Raw genomic sequence first — 26382 nt, forward strand, 5'->3', positions numbered from 1 at the left:
CATAGATCCCTGAAGGCAGCAGGACAGGTGGATAAGGTGGTTAAAAAGGCATATGGGATACTTGGTTTCAATAGCCGAGGCATAGAATATAAGAGCAGGGAGGTTATGATGGAGCTGTACAAAATGCTAGTTAGGCCACAGCTGGAGTACTGTGTGCAGTTCTGGTAGCCACAATATAGGAAGGATGCGATTGCATTGGAGAGGGTGCAGAGGAGATTCACCAGGATGTTTCCTGGGCTGGAGCGCTTCAGCTATGAAGAGAGACTGGACAGGCTGGGGTTGTTTTCGTTAGAGCAGAGAAGGCTGAGGGGGGACCTGATTGAGGTGTACAAAATTATGAGGGGCATAGATAGGGTAGATAGAAAGGAACTTTTCCCTTAGCAGAGGGGTCAATAACCAGGGGCATAGTTTCAAGGTAAGGGGCAGGAGGCTTAGAGGGGATTTGAGGAGAAACTTTTTCACCCAGAGGGTGGTTGGAATCTGGAACTCACTGCCTGAAAGGGTGGTAGAGGCAGGAACCCTCACAACATTCAAGAAGCATTTAGATGAGCACTTGAAACACCATAGCATACAAGGCTATGGACCAAGTGCTGGAAAATGGGATTAGAATAGTCAGGGCTTGATGGACGGCGTGGACACGATGGGCCGAAGGGCCTCTTTCTGTGCTGCATAACTCTATCGGCTGAAAATTCAGCAGCCTTAGCGCCTCATTTGAGGCGCTAGAGGGCCTTGCGCCGGAGTTATGGCCAGTAGTGAAATTCCCTGGGGCCCTAAATCGGCGTTGCTCCGGTAGCGCTGCGCCGGCACCGATGACGTCATCGGTGTGCGCAGCGTCCCGGTTGCCGTGGTAACCCGCCCGAACTCCGAAATTGAGTTGCGGCCGCCTCGCCCGTGGCAGCCGCAACCAGCGTTTTGTCAGAGGTGCCTTACTGCAGTTAGCGCCGGCGCATTAAAGGCCCCGCGGCGGCCGGCCGCTTTCCCGCCGGCCGCCTGCCCGCAGCTCCCTCCCCGGACTTCTCTCCCACCCCCCCCCGGAACAGATGCAAGCCCGGCACTTGTCCGAGGTGCCGGGCTCATTTTTAAGCAGATTTGCGCGGGCCGCGGCCGGGTGCAGGCAGCTCCTCCTTAACGGAAGGAGGAGGCCTGCACTTCCCCAGCCTGCCGCACCGCATCGGGTGCCGCAGCGCCGGAATTCCGGCGCGAAACGGCAGTTAGCGCCCTTTTCCAGGCGCTAAGACCCTTCAGTAGCGCCGGCAGCCGTTTGGGCGCGGCGCCACTGAATTTTTGGCGCGCGCAGGGGACTTAGCGCCTGCACTAATTTCCGGCGCTAAAGCCCTGGCTAAGCCAAAACCCAATTTTTAGCCCTATGACTCTAACTCTGAGCCGAAGTTCCTCGAGCTGCAGACACTTCTGGTCACCACACTTTAGGAAGGATGTGAAGGCCCTTGAGAGGGTGCAGAGGAGATTTACCAGAATGGTTCCGGGGATGGGGGATCTTAGCTCCAAGGACAGGTTGGAGAAGCTGGATTTGTTTTCATTAGGGCAAAGGAGGTTGTGGTGTGATTTGACAGAGGTGTACAAGATTATGATGGGTTTGGATAGGCTAGACGGTGAAAGGCTGTTCCCACTAGTTGATGGTACAAGGACTAGGGGACACAGAATTAAGCTTTTGGTCAAGAGATACAGGGGGGATGTGAGGAAAAACTTTTTTACGCAGCGAGTGATGAGGACCTGGAACTCGCTGCCGACGGAAGTGGTGGAAGCGGAGACACTCAATGTTTTCAAGGGGAGACTGGATCAGCACTTGAGGGAAATAAACTTGCAGGGCTACGGGGATAGAGCGGGGGAGTGGGACTGACTGGATTGTATACAGAGAGCTGGCACGGACTCGATGGGCCGAATGGCCTCCTTCTGTGCCTCTATGACTCTATGTGGTTGCTGTGGATCACACTGGGGTCCACCAGCTCCCACATGCTACAGCTGCAACACATCACCTGCCCGGCCATCTCTATTGTATTTTATTTAACTAATTAGGTTTTCAAGTTTTGAAATACCCAATTGTCTATTAATAGTTTTTAATCTAGGTAATAATCTTGTTTAATTTATAACATTTAGCTATATGCTTTAGGTCTTTACTGTAACTTAGCCCACAGTCCTAATTAAACCCGAGTTGTTTATATTTTTTCACGTATCAAGCAGCACCTCTTACCCCCACCTCATCGAATTCCCTCACTCACCCAATTCCCGAGTTAAGTACTCTGTAGAAGCAGTACTCCGTAGAACTGGACTCCGTGCTACTTACCTCCCAAACATTTCTCCTTCCACACTCAAAAGGCCGATGAATTTCAGGTCCTGACGAATGGAGTGACTCTCTGAGATCTCGATGTGAAGTTTGGTTTGAGTTTCCCCATCTGTCAATCCTGCCCTTCTCACAGACGGTGAAAGGAGTTTCCAAAAGCCATCACTGAGAGTCCAGGACAGAAATTGACAACATTCTCCCCCAGCAACAATTCTCTTGTCCTCACCCAATCACGTTCCCTTAGCAACAAGGTATTGAAACTTCTTTTATACATTCTCGCAAAATATTACACACAGGTGTCTTCAACCAATCTCGCTCCCCCAGCAACAACTCCCCGGTCCTCACAGGATACTAGTTTGGCAACATAAAATGATATGGAACCTTCCAGAACTTTGGGCACTTTTTAACGGTTAATTACAAAATGGGCAGTTTTGCAGCTACCAATTACTGTAACTCATCAATACACACAATTCTGATTCATCGACTTTGCATTATAGAATAGTAGAATTACATTAATACATCCAAAGGGCTTCCAGCAAATAGTTTGCAGAAGGCTGCACCACTGAATAAATATGAAATATTTAGTGTTTCCCACATTCAATAACTGTTCATTTTATTTTGCCTCATTTGAACACATTAATCTGACTGGCTGAAGGGCACTGATGTAATTTGATTGGAGGCCTTCTATCAATTATCTTGCCTACCCTCAATCTGGCAAGAAACTACTTAAAAATGTCGACTATTCCTCAATTCAATTAATGTCAAGCACAATGGTTTTAATGGGAACAGACACAAACAGTTAATTCCTGCCCCTTGCCCACCACAACAGCACTTAGACACACTATGGGGAATCCTCATGGGACAAAGATGGAAGCTTTGTGAATTTAACACAAAATGAGGGCAGCGAATGTTGTAAAGCCTAAGGGGGAATTACAGGTTGTGTCCCGAGCTGAGCCGCCCCCTCTTAAGCTGAGTTTGTTTGTCTTGTTTCTTATTTACAAGTTCACTTCTTACAATACATTCTTTAATTCTTTATGTTGCTGCTTTAAGCTGTATAATTTTCACCCTAACAGATATGTACTTGAAGTGCCGTAACCTACAAGGCTGCGGACCAAGTGCTGGAAAGGGGGATTAGGGAGGATAGCTCTTTGTCGGCCGGCACGGACAAGATGGGCCGAATGGCCTCCTTCTGTGCTGTAAATTTCTATGATTCTATGATTCATTGATCATCCCATTCCCAAGCTGCCTCTGTGTTAACACCTCAGACGAGCCGTCCCACGTAGAGTGACTCCCTCAACCTGTTCTCCCGGTTACAGAACCAGTTTGTCTCTCTCAGGAATGCCCAAGGCTCTGTTGTCTGGGCACCAACTCACTCGTGACCTCACATGTTGCCAACAAGTCTGCTGCCTGAGCAGTTTGCAGTGTTATTAGGTCTGTGGGTCTCTTAGCAACCACCTCCCTTATCTAGGCAAAGGGCCCAACTCCTGACTTTGGGTGTTATCATTCCAAACTTCAGCATTCTCTGTCTTTTAGCTTCAATCTGTCTGTGTCCACCCAGTGACAACACTGAGCCCCTCCCTCCAACCACTGACACTCGCCCTCTTGCTGAGAAAGAAAGACTTGCATTTATATAGCGCCTTTCACAACATCAGGATGTTCCAGAGCGCTTTACAGCCAATGAAGATCTTCTGAAGTATAGTCACTGTTGTAATGTAGGAAACGCGGCAGCCAATTGGCGCACAGCAAGCTCCCACAAACAGCAATGTGACAATGACCAGATAATCTATTTCAGTGATGTTGATTGAGGGATAAATATTGGCCCCAGGACACCGGGGAGAACTCCCCTGCTCTTCTTCAATGTAGCGCCATGGGATCTTTTACATCCACCTGAAAGAGCAGACGGGGGCCTCGGTTTAACATCTCATCCGAAAGACGGCACCTCTGACAGCGCAGCACTCTCTCAGTACTGGAGTGTCAGCCTAGATTTTTATGCTCAAGTCTCTGGACTGGGACTTGAACCCACGACCTTCTGACTCAGAGGTGAGAGTGCTGCCCACTGAGCTAAAGTGCCTGGAGCTAAGCCAGCTGGGATACTTGACATAGGATTACATCGGATATACGGCACAGAAACAGGCCATTCGGCCCAGCCAGTCCATGCCGGTGTTTATGCTCCACTCGAGCCTCCTCCCGTCTTTCCTCATCTAAATCTATCAGCATAACCCTCGATTCCCTTCTCCCTCATATGCTTGTCTAGCCTCCCCTTAAATGCATCGATACTATTCGCTTCAACCACTCCCTGTGGCAGCGAGTTCCACATTCTCACCACTCTCTGGGTAAAGAAGTTTCTTCTGAATTCCCTATTGGATTTCTTGGTGACTATCTTATATTGATGGTCTCTAGTTATGCTCTTCCCCACAAGTGGAAACATTCTCTCTGTATCCACTCTATCAACATTTTCCATAATTCTAAAGACCTCTATTAGGTCACCCCTCAGCCTTCTGTTTTCAAGAGAAAAGAGACCCAGCCTGTTCATCCTTTCCTGATATGTATACCCTCGCATTTCTGTCATCATCCTTGTAAATCTTCTCTGCACCCTCTCCAGTGCCTCTATATCCTTTTTATAATATGGCGACCAGAACTGTACGCAGTACTCTAAGTGTGGTCTAACCAAGGTTCGATACAGGTTTAGCATAACTTCACTACTTTTCAATTCTATCCCTCTAGAAATAAACCCTAGTGCTTGGTTTGCTTTTTTTATGGCCTTGCTAACCTGTGTCCCAACTTTTAGTAATTTGTGTATTTGTACTCCGAGATCCCTTTGTTCCTCTACCCCACCTAGACTCGCACCCTCCAAGTGATAAGTGACCTCCCCATTCTTCCTACCAAAATGTAATACCTCACATTTATCTGTTCAGCCTTGGTCACTCTGCAAAAACTCGGCAATGTTTAATAATGAAATCAGGGAGTCAAAAAGCTCAGGTGAGGCAGTTTAAAAAGACAGTCCCTGACCAGTGACTGTTGGATGCTGACACTCGGTGCTCACGAGGATAGAATGTCCCATTCCCCAGGCACGGACATCCAGCACCTCGATCACAGCAACAATTCACAAAACAATGGCAATATAACTTGGAGCAGAGACGGTTAAGTGGAGCTGTGATCAAGGTGCTCAAAATTGAGGGGTTTTGATCGAGCAAACAAGGAGAAGCTGTTGTCACTGGCAGGAGGGTCGGTAACAAGAGGACACAGATTTCAGATCATTGGCAAAAGAATCGAGAGAGGAAATGAGGAGACTTTTTTTACACAGCGAATTGTGATGATCTGGAATGCACTGCCTGAATGGGAGGCGGAAGCAGATTCAATACTAACTTTCAAAAAGGGAATTGGATATATACTAAAGGCAGAAATTTGCAGGACTGTGGGGAAAGAGCAGGGCAGTGGGATTAATTGCATCGCTCTTTCAGAGAGCCGGCACCAGCACGATGGGCCGAAAGGCATCCTACTGTGCTCTATGATTCTATAACATCAGCTTCTCTCTGCTCACTAGTACTGAGAGAACAGAGAATAATCTTTAAATCCAGCCCAGTTATTGGGGGCTTTTAACATTAACAAGCCCCAGTTGCCTGAATTAACATGGTTCAGTCCTGGATGTGATTAAAGGCATCGGAAACAGTGGAATCGACCCACCGCAGTCACACTGTGGACACTCTGGTGTGTCAGCGGGTGGGATACACCAGGGAATCCCTTTCCACACACTGAGGTTGACTCTAATGATCGGGAGTCCCAGGGTTTCGGATACCAGATAATCAAGCTCACAAGAACACAAATTGTCTCTCCAGGCTTTATTAAGAGCGCTGCATAACACAGATCGGGTGATAATTCCCTCAATCTGGAGAATAGAAGTACAGTGGATTCGCGCGTGATCTTCTCGAGTCTGTTCCAACTGACAACGGCTTAAGTGGCCTGTTCTTATACACAAGCTTGGTTACCACTCAGGAAAAGGGATTGTTTGGACCCGTCTGTTGACCGCCTCCTGAACTCCTGCTAATTCAGGGAATTTAGTCCATCTGTGACCAGACTATAACCACAAGCCCGTCTGGTTATCACACCTATACGGTCCGTGAGGTTATTATTAGATTCACACCCAGACGTTGTGCCTTCACTTGTCTGGCACTTCATCCCATAACACGGGTACAGGGGCTCAGTAATGTTTCATTCATCAGAAAAAGACAAAGTACAACAACAAACTGGGCAGCTTAACAAAATCTCATCATATTTATGTGGCTATAAATATAAAAGTCACTAATAAATCCAGGAGGGAATTCAGAATAAATTTTTTTACCCAGAGAATGGGGAACTCGCTACCACAGGGAGTAGTTGAGGTGAACAGCACAGATGGATTTATGGGGAAGCCACACAAGGGAGAAAGGAATGGGAGGAGATGTTGATCGGGTTAATTGAAGTAGGGTGGGTGTGGAGCATAAACACTGGCATGGACCAGTTGGGCCGAATGGCCTGTTTCTGTGCTGTACATTCTATGTAACACCATCTAAGGATAAGGGGTAAGCCATTTAGGACAGAGATGAGGAGGAATTTCTTCACCCAGAGAGTGGTGAAACTGTGGAATTCTCTACCACAGAAGGCAGTAGAGGCCAATTCATTAAATATATTCAAGAAGGAGTTGGATATATTTCTTAAGGCTAAAGGGATATGGGGAGAAGGCAGGGACAGGGTACTGAATTTGGATGATCAGCCATGATCTCATTGAATGGCAGAGCAGGCTCGAGGGGCCGAATGGCCTACTCCAGCTCCTATCTTCTATGTTTCTATGAACAGTGAAACAAAGGGAATCATCAGCACAACAATCTTAAAGATTAAACAGCAGTACAAGAATTTATAAAACATTCATCCATTCCATGTTCATGTCACCCCAGCTGTCTCTACAGGGCCCTGTGCTACGGAGCAGTGTGAACTCGCTGGTGTGTCAGCAGGTGGGATGACCGAGTGAATCCTTTGCCACACACAGAGCAGGTGAACAGTCTCTTTCCTTCTCTCTCCCGCTGGTGTCTCTTCAGGCCCTTCGAACATTTAAATGTCTTCCCACAGTCAGAACATTTAAATGGTCTCTCATCAGTGTGAACTTGCTGGTGTGTCAGCAGGTTGGACGACTGAGTGAATCCCTTCCCACACACGGAGCAGGTGAATGGTCTTGCCCCAGTGTGAACTCGCTGGTGTCCGTTCAGATTCCTGGAGCTTTTAAAGCTCATCCCACAGACAGAACATGTAAATGGTCTCTGATCAGTGTGAACTCGCTGGTGTTCTTTCAGCTCCCCAGAGCTTTTAAAGCTCTTTCCACAGTCAGAACACTTAAATGGTCTCTCATCAGTGTGAACTTGCTGGTGTCTCACCAGGTTGGATGATTGAGTGAATCCCTTCCTGCACACGGAGCAGGTGAACACCTTCTCCCCAGTGTGAACTCGCTGGTGTACCTTCAGATCTCCGGACCTTTTAAACCTTTTCCCACAGTCAGAACATTTAAATGGTCTCTCATCAGTGTGAACTCGCTGGTGTATCAGTAGGTTGGACGACTGAGTGAATCCCTTCCCACACACGGAGCAGGTGAACGGCCTCTCCCCAGTGTGAACTCGCTGATGTCTCAGTAGGTGGAATGACCGAGTGAATCCCTTCCCACACACGGAGCAGGTGAATGGCCTCTTTCCTGCTCTCTCCAGCTGGTGTCCCTTCAGCTCCTGGGACATTTGAAAGCTTTTTCCACAGTCGGAATGTTTCCCCGGCCTCTCCCCAGTGTGAACGCGCTGGTGTGCCAGCAGATTTGAGGACCGAGTGAATCCCTTCCCACACACTGAGCAGGTGAACAGAATCTCTCCTGCTCTCTCCAGCTGGTGTCTCTTCAGATCCTGGGACCTTTTAAATCTCTTTCCACAGTCAGAACATCTAATTGGTCTCTCATCACTGTGAACAAACTCTTGTCTCAGGAGGGTGGCAGAATGAGAGAATCGCTTCAAAAACACGGAGCAGGTCAACGGTCTCACATCGGTGTGGACAAGCTGGTGTCTCAGCAGCACGGAGGGTGCAATTAATCCCTGCCCACACATGGAGTGGGTTAAAGGTCTCACCCTAGTGTGAATTTGCTGGTGTATCATGGGAGCAGATGACTGAGTGAATCCCTTCTGGAACACGGGGCCGGTGAACGGGCTCTCCCCAGTGTGTAGCCACTGGTGTCTCTTTGGGTACTTGTAGATTTTGAAGCTCTTCCCACACTCAGAACATTTAAAATGTCTCTCATTAGTGTGAACTCTCTGAGGTGCCAGCAGATTGGAGGAGCGATTGAATCAGGTCCTGATGAATCGAGCGAGTCTGTCTGTTCTTGACGTGATGTTTGGTCTGAGCTTCCTGTCTGTAAATGCTCCACTTCTAAAACCCTGTAAAAGGAGTGTAGAGAGGGGTAAGAGGGAGAATGTTGCCTCATGTTTCCCTTTCCCAGCCCAGGGGCAGTGAAGCTGATTTTCAGACCCCAGCTGCTGCTGAACCAAAGGCGACATGAGGAAAAACTTCTTTACGCAGCGAGTGGTTAGGATCTGGAATGCACTGCCTGAAAGGGTGGTGGAGGCAGATTCAATCACCGCTTTCAAAAGGGAATTGGATAAGTACCTGAAAGAGAAATATTGCAGGACTTCAGATTCCTGGGGCAGGAGGGACCAGTTCTGGGGCAGGAGGGACCTGTCCAAGGTGGACAGGTTGCACCTCAACAGAGCTGGAACCAATGTCCTCATGGGGTGGTTAAGTAGTGCTGTGGGGGAGGGTTTAAATTAATTTGACAGGGGGATGGGCACCAGGATGAAACATTAGAGAGGAGAAACAAGGTGAAGAGAGGACTGGGAGAGACAAGTAGCACTAGAGGGACAGAATTGCTGGTCATCTTCCAAAATTCGATAGACTCTGGAACAGTTCCCATGGATTGGAGGGTAGCTAATGTTACCCCACTATTCAAAAAAGGTGGTAGGGAGAAAACAGGGAATTACAGACCGGTAAGCCTGACATCGGTTGTGGGGAAAATGCTAGAGTCCATTATAAAAGAAGTAATAGCAGAGCACTTGGAAAACAGTGACAGGATAGGACAAAGTCAACATGGATTTACAAAAGGTAAATCGTGCTTGACTAATCTACTGGAATTTTTTGAGGATATAACTGGTAGAATAGATAAGGGAGAACCAGTGGATGTGGTGTATTTGGACTTTCAGAAGGCTTTTGATAAGGTGCCGCATAAGAGAACAGCATGTAAAGTTAAGGCACATGGGATTGGGGACAAGGTACTGACTTGGATAAAGAACTGGTTGGCAGACAGGAAGCAAAGAGTTGGAATAAACGTGTCTTTTTCCGAGTGGCAGGCAGTGACTAGTGGGGTACTGCAGGGATCGGTCCTAGGACCCCAGCTATTCACAATATATATATAAATGATCTAGACGAGGGAACGAGATGTAATATCTCCAAGTTTGCAGATGACACAAAGCTGGGTGGGCGTGTGTGCTGTGAGGAGGATGCCGAGAAACTCCAGTATGATTTGGACAGGTTGGGTGATTAGGCAGAAGCATGGCAGATGCAGTATAATGTGGATAAATGCGAGGTTATCCACTTTGGTGGCAAAAACAGGAAGGCAGATTATTACCTGAATGGCAATAGATTGGGAGAAGGGGAAGTACAACGAGACCTGGGTGTCCTTGTGCACCAGTTGCTGAAGGTAAGCATGCAGGTGCAGCAGGCGGCTAAGAAGGCAAATGGTATGTTGGCCTTCATAGCAAGAGGGTTTGAGTACAAGAACAAGGATGTCTTGCTGCAGTTGTACAGGGCCTTGGTGAGACCACACCTTGAGTATTGTGTGCAGTTTTGGTCACCTTATGTGAGGAAGGATGTTCTTGCCATGGAGGGAGTGCAGCGAATATTCACCAGACTGATACCTGGGATGGCAGGAATGACATATGAGGAGAGATTGGGTCGATTGGGCTTATACTCGCTGGAGTTCGAAGAATGAGAGGGGATCTCATTCAAACTTATAAAATTCTAACAGGAATAGACAGACTAGATGCAGGAAGGATGTTCCCGATGGCCGGGGAGTCCAGAACCAGGGGTCACAGTCTAAGGATAAGGGGTAAGCTATTTAGGACAGAGATGAGGAGGAATTACTTCAGCCAGAGAGTGGTGAACCTGTGGAATTCTCTACCACAGAAGGCAGTGGAGGCCAATTCATTAAATATATTCAAGAAGGAGTTAGATATATTTCTTAAGGCTAAAGGGATCAAGGGATATGGGGAGAAGGCAGGGACAGGGTACCAGGTTTGGATGATCAGCCATGATCACATTGAATGGCAGAGCAGGCTCGAGGGGCTGAATGGCCTACTCCTGCTCCTATCTTCTATGTTTCTATGTAACAGATTTTAAGCAAGTGCAGTAGGCCATTCGGCCCCTCGAGTCTGCTCCGCCATTTAATGAGATCGTGGCTGATCATCCAAATTCAGTACCCTGTCCCTGCCTTCTCTCCATATCCCTTGATCCCTTTAGCCTTAAGAAATATATCTAACTCCTTCTTCAATATATTTAATGAATTGGCCTCTACTGCCTTCTGTGGTAGAGAATTCCACAGGTTCACCAGTCTCTGGGTGAAGAAATTCCTCATCTCTGTCCTAAATGGCTTACCCCTTATCCTTAGACTGTGACCCCTGGTTCTAGACTCCCTGACCATTGGGAACATCCTTTCTGCATCTAGTCTATGTAGTCCTGTTAGAATTTTATAAGTTTCAATGAGATCCCCTCTCATTCTTCTAAACTCCAGCAAGTACAAGCCCAATCGACCCAATCTCTCCTCATACATCATTCCTGCCATCCCAGGTATCAGCCTGGTGAATCTTCGCTGCACTCCTTCCATGGCAAGAACATCCTTCCTCAGATAAGGCGACCAAAACTGCACACAATACTCAAGATGTGGTCTCACCAAGGCCCTGTACAACTGCAGCAAGACATCCTTGTTCCTGTATTCAAACCCTCTCGCTACGAAAGCCAACATACCATTTGCCTTCTTAACTGCCTGCTGCACCTGCATGCTTACCTTCAGCGACTGGTGCACAAGGACACCCAGGTCTCATTGCACTTCCCCTTCTCCCAATCTATTGCCATGCAGATAATAATCTGCCTTCCTGTTTTTGACACCAAAGTGGATAACCTCGCATTTGTCCACGTTATATTGCATCTGCCATGCTTCTGTCCAATCACCCAACCTGTCCAAATCATACAGGAGTTTCTCAGCATCCTCCTCACAGCACACACGCCCACGCAGCTTTGTGTCATCTGCAAACTTGGAGATATTACATCTAGTTCCCTCGTCCAGATCATTAATATATATTGTGAATAGCTGGGGTCCAAGGACCGATCCCTGCGGTACCCCACTAGTCACTGCTTGCCACTCGGAAAAGGACCCGTTTATTCCAACTCTTGGCTTTCTGTCTGCCAACCAGTTCTCTATCGAAGTCAATACCTTGCCTCCAATCCCATGTGCCTTAACTTTACACGCTGTCGAACGCCTTTTGGAAATCCATTTACACCACGTTAACCACATTGCCCTCATCAACCCTCTCTGTTACCTCATCAAAAACCTCAACCAGAATCAGAGCAGCCGGGCCTGGCGGATGTGCGGCCAGAGCCCCGGCACCAGGAAACCCAGCGTGCAGCGCCTCCCCAATCCGAGCTGCTGCTTCCCGGTTTCTTCAGCCGGTTCCACCAAGTCCGACTCGGGACAAAGGACAGGAGCCAGGCTCCCAGAATGGCCCACGGCCCCGGGGAGCATGCGCACTCTCAGCGGGGAAATCAGCTTGTTGGATAGAACGGTTTCTGGGGCGCGGGGAATTGTGGGTGCTGCGGCCACCATTAGTCAGCGGCTGTCGGGAAGAGTTTTATTGCAGGTGACGGAAGTCGGTCCCTGGCCGCCTGTGTAGGTCTTTTTGTTGCAGCACTTTGAGCTGGAGTGGAGATGGAGGAGAAGCTGCTGGGTTTTCGATGGAATCTGGAACAGTACCCATTGGAGGGTAGCTAATGTTACCCCATTGTTCAAAAAAGGTGGTAGAGAGAAAACGGGGAATTACAGACCGGTAAGCCTGACATCGGTAGTGGGGAAAATGCTAGAGTCCATTATAAAAGATGTAATAGCAGAGCACTTGGAAAAAAGTGACAAGATCGGACAAAGTCAACATGGATTTACAAAAGGTAAATCGTGCTTGACTAATCTACTGGAATTTTTTGAGGATGTAACAAGTAAAATAGATAAGGGCGAACCAGTGGATGTGGTGTATTTGGACTTTCAGAAGGCTTTCGATAAAGTCCCACATAAGAGATTAGCATGTAAAGTTAAGGCACATGGGACTGGGGGGCAAGTTATTGACTTGGATAGAGAACTGGTTGGCAGACAGGAAGCAAAGACTTGGAATAAACGGGTCTTTTTCCGAGTGGCAGGCAGTGACTAGTGGGGTACCGCAGGGATCGGTCCTTGGGCCCCAGCTGTTCACAATATATATTAATGATCTAGACAAGGGAACTAGATGTAATATCTCCAAATTTGCAGATGACACAAAGCTGGGTGGGCGTGTGTGCTGTGAGGAGGATGCCGAGAAACTACAGGATGATTTGGACAGGTTGGGTGATTGGGCAGAAGCATGGCAGATGCAATATAATGTGGATAAATGTGAGGTTATCCACTTTGGTGCCAAAAACAGGAAGGCAGATTATTATCTGAATGGCAATAGATTAGGAGAAGGGGAAGTGCAACGAGACCTGGGTGTCCTTGTGTGCACAAGTCGTTGAAGGTAAGCATGCAGGTGCAGCAGGCGGTTAAGACGGCAAATGGTATGTTGGCCTTCATAGCGAGACGGTTTGAGTACAGGAGCAAGGATGTCTTGCTGCAGTTATACAGGGGCTTGGTGAGACCACACCTTGAGTATTGTGTGCAGTTTTGGTCGCCTTATCTGAGGAAGGATGTTCTTGCCATGGAAGGTGTCCAGCGAAGATTCACCAGGCTGATACCTGGGATGGCAGGAATGACGTATGAGGAGAGATTGGGTCGATTTGACTTGTTCTCGCTGGAGTTTAGAAGAATGAGAGGGGATCTCATTGAAACTTATAAAATTCTGGCAGGACTGGACACACTAGATGCAGGGAGGATGTTCCCGATGGTCAGGGAATCCAGAACCAGGGGTCACAGTCTAAGGATAAGGGGTAGGCCTTTTAGGACAGAAATGAGGAGGAATTTCTTCACCCAGAGAGTGGTGAACCTGTGGAATTCTCTACCACAGAAGGCAGTAGAGGCCAATTCATTAAATATATTCAAGAAGGAGTTGGATATATTTCTTAAGGCTAAAGAGATCAAGGGGTATGGGGAGCAAGCAGGGACCGGGTACTGAACTTGGATGATCAGCCATGATTGCACTGAATGGCGGAGCAGTCTCGAGGGGCCGAATGGCCTACTCCTGCTCCTATCTTCTATGTTTCTATCTCTTATGCGGGACCTTATCGAAAGCCTTTTGAAAGTCCAAATACACCACATCCACTGGTTCTCCCTTATCTATTTTACCAGTTACATCCTCAAAAAATTCCAGTAGATTAGTCAAGCACGATTTACATTTTGTAAATCCATGTCGACTTTGTCCGATCCGGTCACTGTTTTCCAAGTGCTCTGCTATTACATCTTTTATAATGGACTCTAGCATTTTCCCCACAACCGATGTCAGGCTTACCGGTCTGTAATTCCCCGTTTTCTCTCTACCACCTTTTTTGAACAGTGGGGTAACATTAGCTACCCTCCAATCCATGGGTACTGTTCCAGAGTCTATCGAATTTTGGAAGATGACGAGCAATGCATCTACTAATTCTAGTGCCACTTCCTTAAGTACCATAAGGATGTAGATTATCTTCTATGTTTCTATGTATTCAATCTTTCCTTGTAGCTGAAATTCTCTAGTCCTGGCAACATCTTTGTAAATCTCCCGTCTCGAGCAGTCACATCTTTCCTGCAATGGGGCGACCAGAACTGCACACAGCACTCTAGCCGGTGGCCTAACTGGTGGTTTTGTACAGTTCAAGCAGAACCTCCCTGCTCTTACATGATACAGAGAGAGGCACTATCCCTTTAAATACCTGGGGGGCACCCATTCCCCTTTAAATGGCCAAGCAATTGTTTTTGTTGAAAAGGGGCCGCAGTCCCCTTTGACCCCCCCCCTCTCACCCACCACAAATACTCACAAGAGAGAGAGAGGAGGAAGAATGCTGGCCTTTGTCCCTTTAAAAGTGGCTGCCCACCAAAATGTTCACAGCACCAGGGCTCTTTGTTCTGGATAAAAGTCGAAAAGAGAAAAGGTTCACTTATTTTTAAATGTATGCAGTTGATGAACAGCCTTGCAATAAAGGTAATGCAAAGGAATAAACACTCACAAGCTGGGTTTTTTTCCACCCCCTCCTCCCCTTCCCTTTAACAGCTCCTGCAGACAATGAAAGCAGGAAAGCGGCCTGCAGCCCACCGAGGTCCCGCCCCCCTCCCTCCCGCGCCGCCATTGGTTGGAGGACCGTCAGCCCGCCCGGTCCTCCCAGCGTTTTCCGCGCTCCTGATTGGCGGGTGCCTCGCGTCAATCAACCCCCCCTCCGATTACGCGCTGACGCCAGCACGCAACGGCCAGGGGTCGGTTGGATCGGCGCACGCCACCGCAAGGTAAAAAAAGACACCCCACACAAATGAGGAAAAACAAAAATAATAATAATCGCACTTGAGAGGGGAGGAGGTTGGGGTAATTAATGAGTGTTTTCAATTTGTTTCGGAAATAAAGAAATTTGGAAAAGCTTCCCAACGGTGCGATGCGGGTTGCGCATGCGCTCCAGCCAGCCTTTGACTCCCCCACGTGGGCCCGGGGGCCGGACACGCCCACTTGCCTTCCCCTGCACCAATCACAGCGCGGGCCGGCGTTTCTATCAATCGTCACCTGTCAATCACCCTCCCTTCCCCCTCGTGGTGTCGATTGACAGCGGTGCCAGCCAATGAGGTGCAGGAAGGGGCGGGACCAGGGCTAGGACTGACAGCAAGCCTGAACTAACTCAATTAAATATCTGCATGCAGCCAAAAAAAAACTTTTATTTAGTCAGCCAAAAAACAGCAAAGCAAATAAGGTTTGCAGAGTCAGCAAAGCCTATTTTAAAGAATTATAGAGCAATATCGCAGGGATCGGTCCTAGGACCCCAGCTATTCACAATATATATTAATGATCTAGACAAGGGAACTAGATGTAATATTCCAAGTTTGCAGATGACACAAAGCTGGGTGGGCGTGTGTGCTGTGAGGAGGATGCAGAGAAACTCCAGGATGATTTGGACAGGTTGGGTGATTGGGCAGAAGCATGGCAGATGCAATATAACGTGGATAAATGCGAGGTTATCCACTTTGGTGTCAAAAACAGGAAGGCAGATTATTATCTGAACGGCAATAGATTGGGAGAAGGGGAAGTGCAACGAGACCTGGGCGTCCTTGTGCACCAGTCGCTGAAGGTAAGCATGCAGGTGCAGCAGGCGGTTAAGAAGGCAAATGGTATGTTGGCCTTCGTAGCGAGAGGGTTTGAGTACAGGAACAAGGATGTCTTGCTGCAGTTGTACAGGGCCTTGGTGAGACCACATCTTGAGTATTGTGTGCAGCTTTGGTCGCCTTATCTGAGGAAGCATGTTTTTGCCATGGAAGGAGTGCAGCGAAGATTCACCAGGCTGATACCTGGGATGGCAGGTATGACGTATGAGGAGAGATTGGGTCGATTGGGCTTGTACTCGCTGGAGTTTAGAAGAATGAGAGGGGATCTCATTGAAACGTATAAAATTCTAACAGGACTACGCAGACTAGATGCAGGAAGCATGTTCCCGATGGTCATGGAGTCCAGAACCAGGGGTCGCATAGAAACATTGAAGATAGGAGCAGGAGTAGGCCATTCGGCCCCTCGAGCCTGCTCCGCCATTCAATGAGATCATGGCTGATCATCCAAATTCAGTACCCTGTCCCTGCCTTCTCCCCATATCCCTTGATCCCTTTGGACTTAACAAATATATCTAACTCCTTCTTAAATACATTTAATGAATTGGCCTCAACTGCCTTGTGTGGTAGAGAATTCCACAGGTTCACCACTCTCTGTGTGAAGAAATTCCTCCTCATCTCTAAGTCTAAGGGTAAGGAGTAAGTCATTTAGGACAGAGGCCGTAGGCAGTAGGCCAATTCATTAAATATATTCAAGAAGGAGTTAGATAGGCTAAAGGGATCAAGGGTTATGGGGAAAAAGCAGGGACAGAGTACTGAATTTGGATGATCAGCCATGATCTCATTGAATGGCGGAGCAGGCTTGAGGGGCCGAATGGCCGACTCCTGTTCCTATCTTCTATGTTTCTTCTTTGTTTAATCTGAAGAACACGAGAGGGGGGAGGGAGTCCCTTTAAATGTGGAGGGGGTGGGTGTCCCTTTAAATGTGGAGGGGGTGGGTGTCCCTTTAAATGTGGAGGGGGTGGGTGTCCCTTTAAATGTGGAGGGGGTGGGTGTCCCTTTAAATGTGGAGAGGTGGGGCCGCGCATGCTCATTCGGCCCCCTCACCACAACACGAGGCTGCCAGTGCGCCTGCGCGGGGGCTCCGGGCAGCATACGGAAGGCCGGGCCCGGTGAAGAGGCGGAATCAGCGGCCGGGGTAAAGTCAAGTGTTGGGGAATCGATTTAAATCGAGGTGAGGGGGGGGAGCGGAGAGCGAGATTATAAAGTAAAATACGAGAAAAACCAAACCTGAGAGTCGGGTGGGCGGGACCTCCGCGGACGCTGAACGGAGCGGATTGAGCTGCGCGGGGTGGCGGAGTGAGCCGGAGCAATGTGATTCTGACTGACGGGAGCGATGACCAATAGGAAGAGGGCTGAGCTGGGCGGCCTGGTCCTCCAACCAATGGTAGCGCGGGTAGGGGGCGGGACCCCCCTCCCCAGCGCTGAGGCTGGGGCCCGTTTGTGACGTCATCAGAGGAAGAGGCCAGTCAGGTGGATGGAGGCCGGTAGCAAAATACTGCAGAAGCCTGACTTGCTGAGTTTTTCCAGCATTTTCTGTTAATAAAATTGCCTGACTTGCTGAGTTTTTCCAGCATTTTCTGTTAATAAAGAGCTTCCGGTCGCCTGTCATTTCAATTCACCGCTCCATTCCCACTCGGACCTCACCGTCCTTGGCCTCTTGTACTGTTCCACGGAAGCTCAACGTAAACTCGAGGAACAGCACCTCATCTTCCGATTAGGCAGTCTGCAGCCTTCCGGACTCAATATCGAGTTCAACAATTTCAGATCATAACCTCGGCCCCCATTTCATTTTCACTTATATTTTTCCACTCCTTTCCTTTCCCCCCCCCCTTTCCTTTTGTTTCTCTCTCACACCTGGCAGCTATCTTTTGCCCTGCCAGTACACTTTACACCTAATCACAGCCTATTACCATCTCGTCTAGCTTCTAATCTCTTTTACTTCTTTTGGTTCTTTTATTCTTTTGTCCGATCGCAGCCCTGCCTTCGATCTAGTTCCTTTTCTCTCCAGTTTTGAAGAAGGGTCAAACCCGAAACGTCAACTCAAATTTTTCTCCACGGATGTTGCCTGACTTGCTGAGTTTTTCCAGCATTTTCTGTTGTTATTTTGGATGGAGGCCGGCCCGGCTCGGGCCTGTGACTGACGGGAGCTCTGACCAATAGGACGCGGGCTGCGGTGGGAGGACTGAACTGGGCGGCCTGGTCCTCCAACCAATGGCGGCGCGGCAAGGGGGCGGGGCCTCCTCTCCAGCTCAGGTGCGCTGGGGCCGATTGTGACGCGCTGTCCCCAGGTGAGAGCAGCTCAGTCAGCACAGAGTTGGGGCTGGAATCTGGGAGAGGGGCTACAGGCAGCGGGCCTGGCAAAGGGGCACAAGCTTCACAATACAAGCTGCTTTCAAATGCAAAATTGTTTCCTACGGACAGCCTTGGTCACTCTGCAAAAAAAAACTGTTTAACAATTCATCATAACTCCCCTGCTTTAGGAGAGGCATAGAGTGCGAAAGCAAGGAAGTTATGATGAAACTGTGTAAAAGACTGGAGTCAGCTGTGGCTCAGTGGATAGCAGAGTCAGAAGGTTGTAGGTTTAAATCCCGCTCCAGGGACTTGAGCATATAAAGTGAGGCTGACACTCCAGTGCGGTGCTGAGGGAGCGCCGCACTGTCGGAGGGGCAGTACTGAGGGAGTACCGCACTGTCGGAGGGGCAGTACTGAGGGAGCGCCGCACTGTCGGAGGGGCAGTGGTGCAGGAGTGCTGCACTGTTGGAGAGGCAGTACTGAGGGAGTGCTGTACTGTCAGAGGGGCAGTACTGAGGGAGCACCGCACAGTCGGAGGGGCAGTACTGAGGGAGCGCTGCGCTGTTGGAGGGGCAGTACTGAGGGAGCACTGCACTGTCGGGGGGCAGTACTGAGGGAGCGCCGCACTGTCGGAGAGGTAGTACTGAGGGAGTGCCGTATTGTCAGAGGGGCAGTACTGAGGGAGCGCCGCACTGTCAGAGGCGCAGTAATGAAGGAGCACCGCATTTTCGGAGGTGCAGTACTGAGGGAGGGGCAGTACTGAGGGAGTGCTGCACTGTCGGAGGGGCAGTGCTGCGGGAGAGCCACATTGTCGGAGGGGCAGTAATGAAGGAGCGCTGCAGTGTCGGAGGTGCCGTCCTATGGATGAGACGTTAAACCGAGGCCCCATCTGCCCCCTCAGTTGGATGTAAAAGATCCCGTGGTGCTATTTTGAAGAAGTTATCCCTGGTGTTTTGAGCCCAATATTTATCCCTCAATCAACATGACAAAAAAACACGATCTGGTCATTATCACATTGCTGTTTGTGGGAGCTTGCTGTGCGCAAATTGGCTGCCACGTTTCCCACATTACAACAGTGACTACATTTCAAAAGTACTTCATTGGCTGTAAAGCGCTTTGGGATGTCCGGTGGTCGTGAAAGGCAGTTAAGAAGGCAAATGGTATGCTGGCCTTCATTACAAGAGGATTTGAATACAGGAGTAAAGAAGTCTTACTCCAATTATATCTTCTTTCTTCTTAGGCAGTCCCTCGGAACTGAGGATGACTTGCTTCCACATTAAAAATGAGTTCTCAGGTGTAAGGGTAAACCGGGAGAGCTTCTTCTCCCCGAGACGGACCCTCTGATATAAAGGGTCGACTGGATCCATGTTTATCTGTAATTTAAACAGAGGTCAGGTCGTCTTCCGAGCTCTTTCCCCTAGAGGAGCGGGTAGAATGGGGGTCTTTAGTGTTAAATGGTTTCACCTGGGTCCATTGCTTCCATCGCATACCCATCGGTTCCTGTAGACAAACACACGTATCACTTGTCATTAATACAGTACATGGCCCCATCCAACGGGCCCCATTCCCTTTCTTCCGATAACTTGCGTCATTACTTGTTGACCTATTCTGGGCAACTCGTCTGGTTTAAGTCCAGCATTCTGCCTTTCTAGATCTTTAATCTGTTGTTGGTTCCTTCTTTATTTAGTGCTTGTACCTCCTGATTTAGTTGTACTAAGTATTGCCTTAATCTGTCTTGCACTGGTCCTGGTCTTAAATACATACTTTAGTTCTGTCTTCACAAAGGAGGACACAAGTAACCTCCCAGAGATGTCGGGGAACATAGGGTCTAATGAAAGGGAGGAACTGAATGAAATCAGTATTGGTAGGGAAATGGTGTTAGGGAAATTGATGGGATTGAAGGCCGATAAATCCCCAGGGACTGATAATCTACATCCTAGGGTACTTAAGGAAGTGGCCCAAGAACTAGTCGATGCATTGCTGGTCATCTTCCAAAATTCGATAGACTCAGTTCTCTATCCAAGTCAGTACCTTGCCCCCAATTCCATATGCCTTAACTTTACACCCTAATCTCTTATGCGGGACCTTATCAAAAGCTTTCTCAAAGTCCAAATACACCACATCCACTGGTTCTCCCTTATCTATTTTACCAGTTACATCCTCAAAAAATTGCAGTAGATTAGTCAAGCACAATCCCCAGGCCCGGATGAAATGTATCCCAGACTGTTAAGAGAAGCAAGAGAGGAAATAGCAGAGGCTCTGACCATCATTTTCCAATCCTCTCTGGCTACAGGGGTGGTGCCGGAGGACTGGAGGACTGCTAACGTGGTACCGTTGATTAAAAAGGGAGAAAGGGATAGACCGAGTAATTACACGCCAGTCAGCCTAACCTCGGTGGTGGGAAAATTATTGGAAAAGATTCTGAGGGACAGGATAAATCTTCATTTAGAAAAATGCAGATTAATCAGGGACAGTCAGCGTGGATTTGTTAAGGGAAGGTCGTGTCTGACTAACTTGGTTGCATTTTTGAGGAGGTAAGAAGGAGGGTTGATGAGGGTAGTGTGTTTGATGTAGTCTATATGGATTTTAGCAAGGCTTTTGATAAGGTCCTGCATGGTAGACTGGTTATGAAAGTAAAAGCCCATTGGATCCAAGGCAAAGTGGCAAGTTGGATCCAAAATTGGATCAGAGGCAGGAAACAAAGGGTAAAGGTCGAAGGGTGTTTTTGTGACTGGAAGGCTGTTTCCAGTGGGGTTCCACAGGGCTCAGTACTGGGCCCTTTGCTTTTTGTGGTATATATCAATGATTTGGACTTGAATGTAGGAAGTATGATTAAGAAGTTTGCAGATGATGCAAAAGTTGGCCGTGTGGTTGATAATGAAGAAGAAAGCTGCAGACTGCAGGAAGATATCAATGGACTGGTCAGGTGGGCAGAACAGTGGCAAATGGAATTGAATCTGGAGAAGTGTGAGGTGATGCATTTGGGGAGGGCTAACAAGGCAAGGGAATACACTTTAAATGGTAGGACACTGAGAAGTGCAGAGGATCAGAGGGACCTTGGAGTGCATGTCCACAGATCCCTGAAGGTAGCAGGACAGGTAGATAAGGTGGTTAAGAAGGCACACGGGATACTTGCCTTTATTAGCCGAGGCACAGAATATAAGAGCAGGGAGGTTATGCTTGAACTGTATAAAACACTAGTTAGGCCGCAGCTAGAACACTGCGTGCAGTTCTGGTCACCACATTACAGGAAGGATGTGATTGCACTAGAGGGGGTGCAGAGGAGATTTACGAGGATGTGGCCTGGGCTGGGGAATTTTAGCTATGAGGAAAGATTGGATAGGCTGGGGTTGTTTTCTTTGGAACAGAGGAGGCTGAGGGGAGACCTAATTGAGGTGTATAAAATTATGTGGGGCCGAGATCGAGTGGATAGGAAGGACCTATTTCCCTTAGCAGAAGGGTCAATAACCAGGGGGCACAGATTTAAAGTAATTGGTCGGAGGTTTAGAGGGGAATTGAGGAGAAATTCTTTCACCCAGAGGGTGGTGGGGGTCTGGAACTCACTGCCTGAAAGGGTGGTAGAGCCAGAAACTCTCATCACATTTAAAAAGTACTTGGCTATGCACTTGAAGTGCCGTAACCTACAAGGCTACGGGCCAAGTGCTGGAAAGTGGGATTAGGGTGGATAGCTCTTTGTCGGCCGGCACGGACAAGATGGGCCGAATGGCCTCCTTCTGTGCTGTTCATTTCTATGATTCTATGCTTCATTGATCATCCCATTCCCAAGCTGACTCTGTGTTAACACCTCAGACGAGCCGTCCCACGTAGGGTGACTCCCTCAACCTGTTCTCCCGGTTACAGAACCAGTTTGTCTCTCTCAGGAATGCCCAAGGCTCTGTTGTCTGGGCACCAACTCACTCGTGACCTCACATGTTGCAACAAGTCTGCTGCCTGAGCAGTTTGCAGTGTTATTAGGTCTGTAGGTCTCTTAGCAACCACCTCCCTTATCAAGGCAAAGGGCTCATCTCCTGACTTTGGGTGTTATCATTCCAAACTTCAGCATTCTCTGTCTTTTAGCTTCAATCTGTCTGTGTCCACCCAGTGACAACACTGAGCTCCTCCCTCCAACCACTGACACTCGCCCTCTTGCTGAGAAAGAAAGACTTGCATTTATATAGCGCCTTTCACAACCTCAGGATGTCCCAGAGCGCTTTACAGCCAACGAAGAACTTCTGAAGTGTAGTCACTGTTGTAATGTAGGAAATGCAGCAGCCAATTGGTGCACAGCAAGCTCCCACAAACAGCAATGTGACAATGACCAGATAATCTATTTCAGTGATGTTGATTGAGGGATAAATATTGGCCCCAGAACTCCCCTGCTCTTCTTCAATGTAGTGCCATGGGATCTTTTACATCCACCTGAAAGAGCAGACGGGGGCCTCGGTTTAACATCTCATCCGAAAGACGGCACCTCTGACAGCGCAGCACTCTCTCAGTACTGGAGTGTCAGCCTAGATTTTTTTGCTCAAGTCTCTGGACTGGGACTTGAACCCACGACCTTCTGACTCAGAGGTGAGAGTGCTGCCCACTGAGCTAAAGTGCCTGGAGCTAAGCCAGCTGGGATACTTGACATAGGATTACATCGGATATACGGCACAGAAACAGGCCATTCGGCCCAACCAGTCCATGCCGGTGTTTATGCTCCACTCGAGCCTCCTCCCGTCTTTCCTCATCTAAATCTATCAGCATAACCCTCGATTCCCTTCTCCCTCATATGCTTGTCTAGCCTCCCCTTAAATGCATCGATACTATTCGCTTCAACCACTCCCTGTGGCAGCGAGTTCCACATTCTCACCCCTCTCTGGGTAAAGAAGTTTCTTCTGAATTCCCTATTGGATTTCTTGGTGACTATCTTATATTGAGGCCTCTAGTTATGCTCTTCCCCACAAGTGGAAACATTCTCTCTGTATCCACTCGATCAACATTTTTCATAATTTTAAAGACCTCTATTAGGTCACCCCTCAGCCTTCTGTTTTCAAGAGAAAAGAGACCCAGCCTGTTCATCCTTTCCTGATATGTATACCCTCGCATTTCTGGTATCATCCTTGTAAATCTTCTCTGCACCCTCTCCAGTGCCTCTATATCCTTTTTATAATATGGCGACCAGAACTGTACACAGTACTCTAAGTGTGGTCTAACCTAGGTTCCATACAGGTTTAGCATAACTTCACTACTTTTCAATTCTATCCCTCTAGAAATAAACCCTAGTGCTTGGTTTGCTTTTTTTATGGCCTTGCTAACCTGTGTCGCAACTTTTAGTGATTTGTGTATTTGTACTCCGAGATCCCTTTGTTCCTCTACCCCACCTAGACTCGCACCCTCCAAGTGATAAGTGACCTTCCCATTCTTCCTACCAAAATGTAATATCTCACATTTATCTGTTCAGCCTTGGTCAGTCTGCAAAAACTCTGAAATGTTTAATAATGAAATCAGGGAGTCAAAAAGCTCAGGTGAGGCAGTTTAAAAAGACAGTCCCTGACCAGAGATTGCTGGATGCTGACACTTGGTGCTCACGAGGACAGAATGTCCCATTCCCCAGGCATGGACATCCAGCACCTCGATCACAGCAACAATTCACAAAACAATGGCAATATAACTTGGAGCAGAGACGGTTAAGTGGAGCTGTGATCAAGGTGCTCAAAATTATGAGGGGTTTTGATCGAGCAAACAAGGAGAAGCTGTTGTCACTGGCAGGAGGGTCGGTAACGAGAGGACACAGATTTCAGATCATTGGCAAAAGAATCTAGAGAGGAAATGAGGAGACTTTTTTTACACAGCGAATTGTGATGATCTGGAATGCACTGCCTGAATGGGAGGTGGAAGCAGATTCAATAGTAACTTTCAAAAGGGAATTGGATATATACTAAAGGCAGAAATTTGCAGGGCTGTGGAGAAAGAGCAGGGCAGTGCGACTAATTGCATCGCTCTTTCAGAGAGCCAGCACCAGCACGATGGGCTGAAAGGCATCCTACTGTGCTCTATGATTCTATAACATCAGCTTCTCTCTGCTCACTAGTACTGAGAGAACAGGGAATAATCTTTAAATCCAGCCCAGTTATTGGGGGCTCTTAACATTAACAAGCCCCAGTTGTCTGAATTAACATGGTTCAGTCCTGAATGTGATTAAAGGCATCGGAAACAGTGGAATCGACCCACCGCAGTCACAATGTGGACACTCTGCTGTGTCAGCGGGTGGGATACACCAGGGAATCCCTTTCCACGCACTGAGGTTGACTCTAATGATTGGGAGTCCCAGGGTTTCAGATACCAGATAATCAAGCTCACAAGAACACAGATTGTCTCTCCAGGCTTTATTAAGAGCGCTGCATAACACAGATCGGGTGATAATTCCCTCAATCTGGAGAATAGAAGTACAGTAGATTCACGCGCGATCTTCTCGAGTCTGTTCCAACTGACAACGGCTTAAGTGGCCTGTTCTTATGCACAAGCTTGGTTACCGCTCAGGAAATGGGATTGTTTGGACCCGTCTGTTGACCGCCTCCTGAACTCCTGCTAATTCAGGGAATTTAGTCCATCTGTGACCAGACTATAACCACAAGCCCGTCTGGTTATCACACCTATACGGTCCGTGAGGTTATTATCAGATTCACACCCAGACGTTGTGCCTTCACTTGTCTGGCACTTCATCCCATAACACGGGTACAGGGGCTCAGTAATGTTTCATCCATCAGAAAAAGACAAAGTACAACAACATACTGGTCAGCTTAACAGAATCTCATCATATTTATGTGGCTATAAATATAAAAGTCACTAATAAATCCAGGAGGGAATTCAGGAGAAACTTCTTTACCCAGAGAATGGTGAGAATGGGGAACTCGCTACCACAGGGAGTAGTTGAGGTGAACAGCACAGATGGATTTATGAGGAAGCCACACAAGGGAGAAAGGAATGGGAGGAGATGTTGATCGGGTTAATTGAAGTAGGGTGGGTGTGGGGCATAAACACTGGCATGGACCAGTTGGGCTGAATGGCCTGTTTCTGTGCTGTACATTCTATGTAACACCATGAACTGTCAAAAGAAGGGAATCATCAGCACAACAGTCTTAAAGATTAAACAGCAGTACAAGATTTATAAAACATTCATCCATTCCATGTTCATGTCACCCCAGCTGTCTAAAGGGCCCTGCACTACAGAACAATGTGAACTCGCTGGTGTCTCTGTAGGTGGGATGACCGAGTGAATCCCTTCCCACACATGGAGCAGGTGAATGGTCTCTCCCCAGTGTGAATTTGCTGGTGTGTCAGTAGGCTGGATGACCGAGTGAATCCCTTCCCACACACGGAGCAGGTGAATGGTCTCTTTCCTTCTTTCTCCAGCTGGTGTCTCTTCAGGCCCTTCGAACATTTAAAGGTCTTCCCACAGTCAGAACATTTAAATGGTCGCTCCTCAGTGTGAACTTGCTGGTGTACGCTCAGATTCCTGGAGCTTTTAAAGCTCATCCCACAGACAGAACATGTAAATGGTCTCTGATCGGAGTGAACTCGCTGGTGTTCCTTCAGATCCCCAGAGGTTTTAAAGCTCTTCCCACAGTCAGAACATTTAAATGGTCTCTCATCAGTGTGAACTCGCTGGTGTCTCAACAGGTTGGATGACTGAGTGAATCCCTCCTGACACATGGAGCAGGTGAATGCTGTCTCCCCAGTGTGAACTCGCTGGTGTCTCAACAGGTGGGAGGGCCGAGTGAATCTCTTCCCACACACGGAGCAGGTGAATGGCCTCTTTCCTGCTCTCTCCAGCTGGTGTCCCTTCAGCTCCTGGGACATTTGAAAGCTTTTCCCACAGTCGGAATGTTTCACTGGCCTCTCCCAAGTGTGAACTCGCTGGTGTCTCAACAGGTGGGAGGGCTGAGTGAATCTCTTCCCACACACGGAGCAGGTGAATGGCCTCTTTCCTGCTCTCTCCAGCTGGTGTCCCTTCAGCTCCTGGGACATTTGAAAACTTTTCCCGGAGTCGGAATGTTTCACCGGCCTCTCCCCAGTGTGAACTCGCTGGTGTGCCAGCAGATTCGAGGACCGAGTTAATCTCTTCCCACACACGGAGCAGGTGAACAGAATCTCTCCTGCTCTCTCCAGCTGGTGTCTCTTCAGA

General features: G+C 48.2%; 1 pseudogene; it reads right to left on the reverse strand.

The window, feature by feature from the left end:
• LOC147084023 (uncharacterized) overlaps nt 1–26382 on the reverse strand; it is an 82856-nt pseudogene that overhangs the window by 39455 nt on the left and 17019 nt on the right.

The sequence above is a fragment of the Somniosus microcephalus genome, unplaced genomic scaffold (assembly GCF_052327205.1).
Source record: "Somniosus microcephalus isolate GS21.2 unplaced genomic scaffold, FLI_Smic_1.0 scaffold4, whole genome shotgun sequence".
NCBI classification, from domain to species: Eukaryota; Metazoa; Chordata; class Chondrichthyes; order Squaliformes; family Somniosidae; genus Somniosus; species Somniosus microcephalus.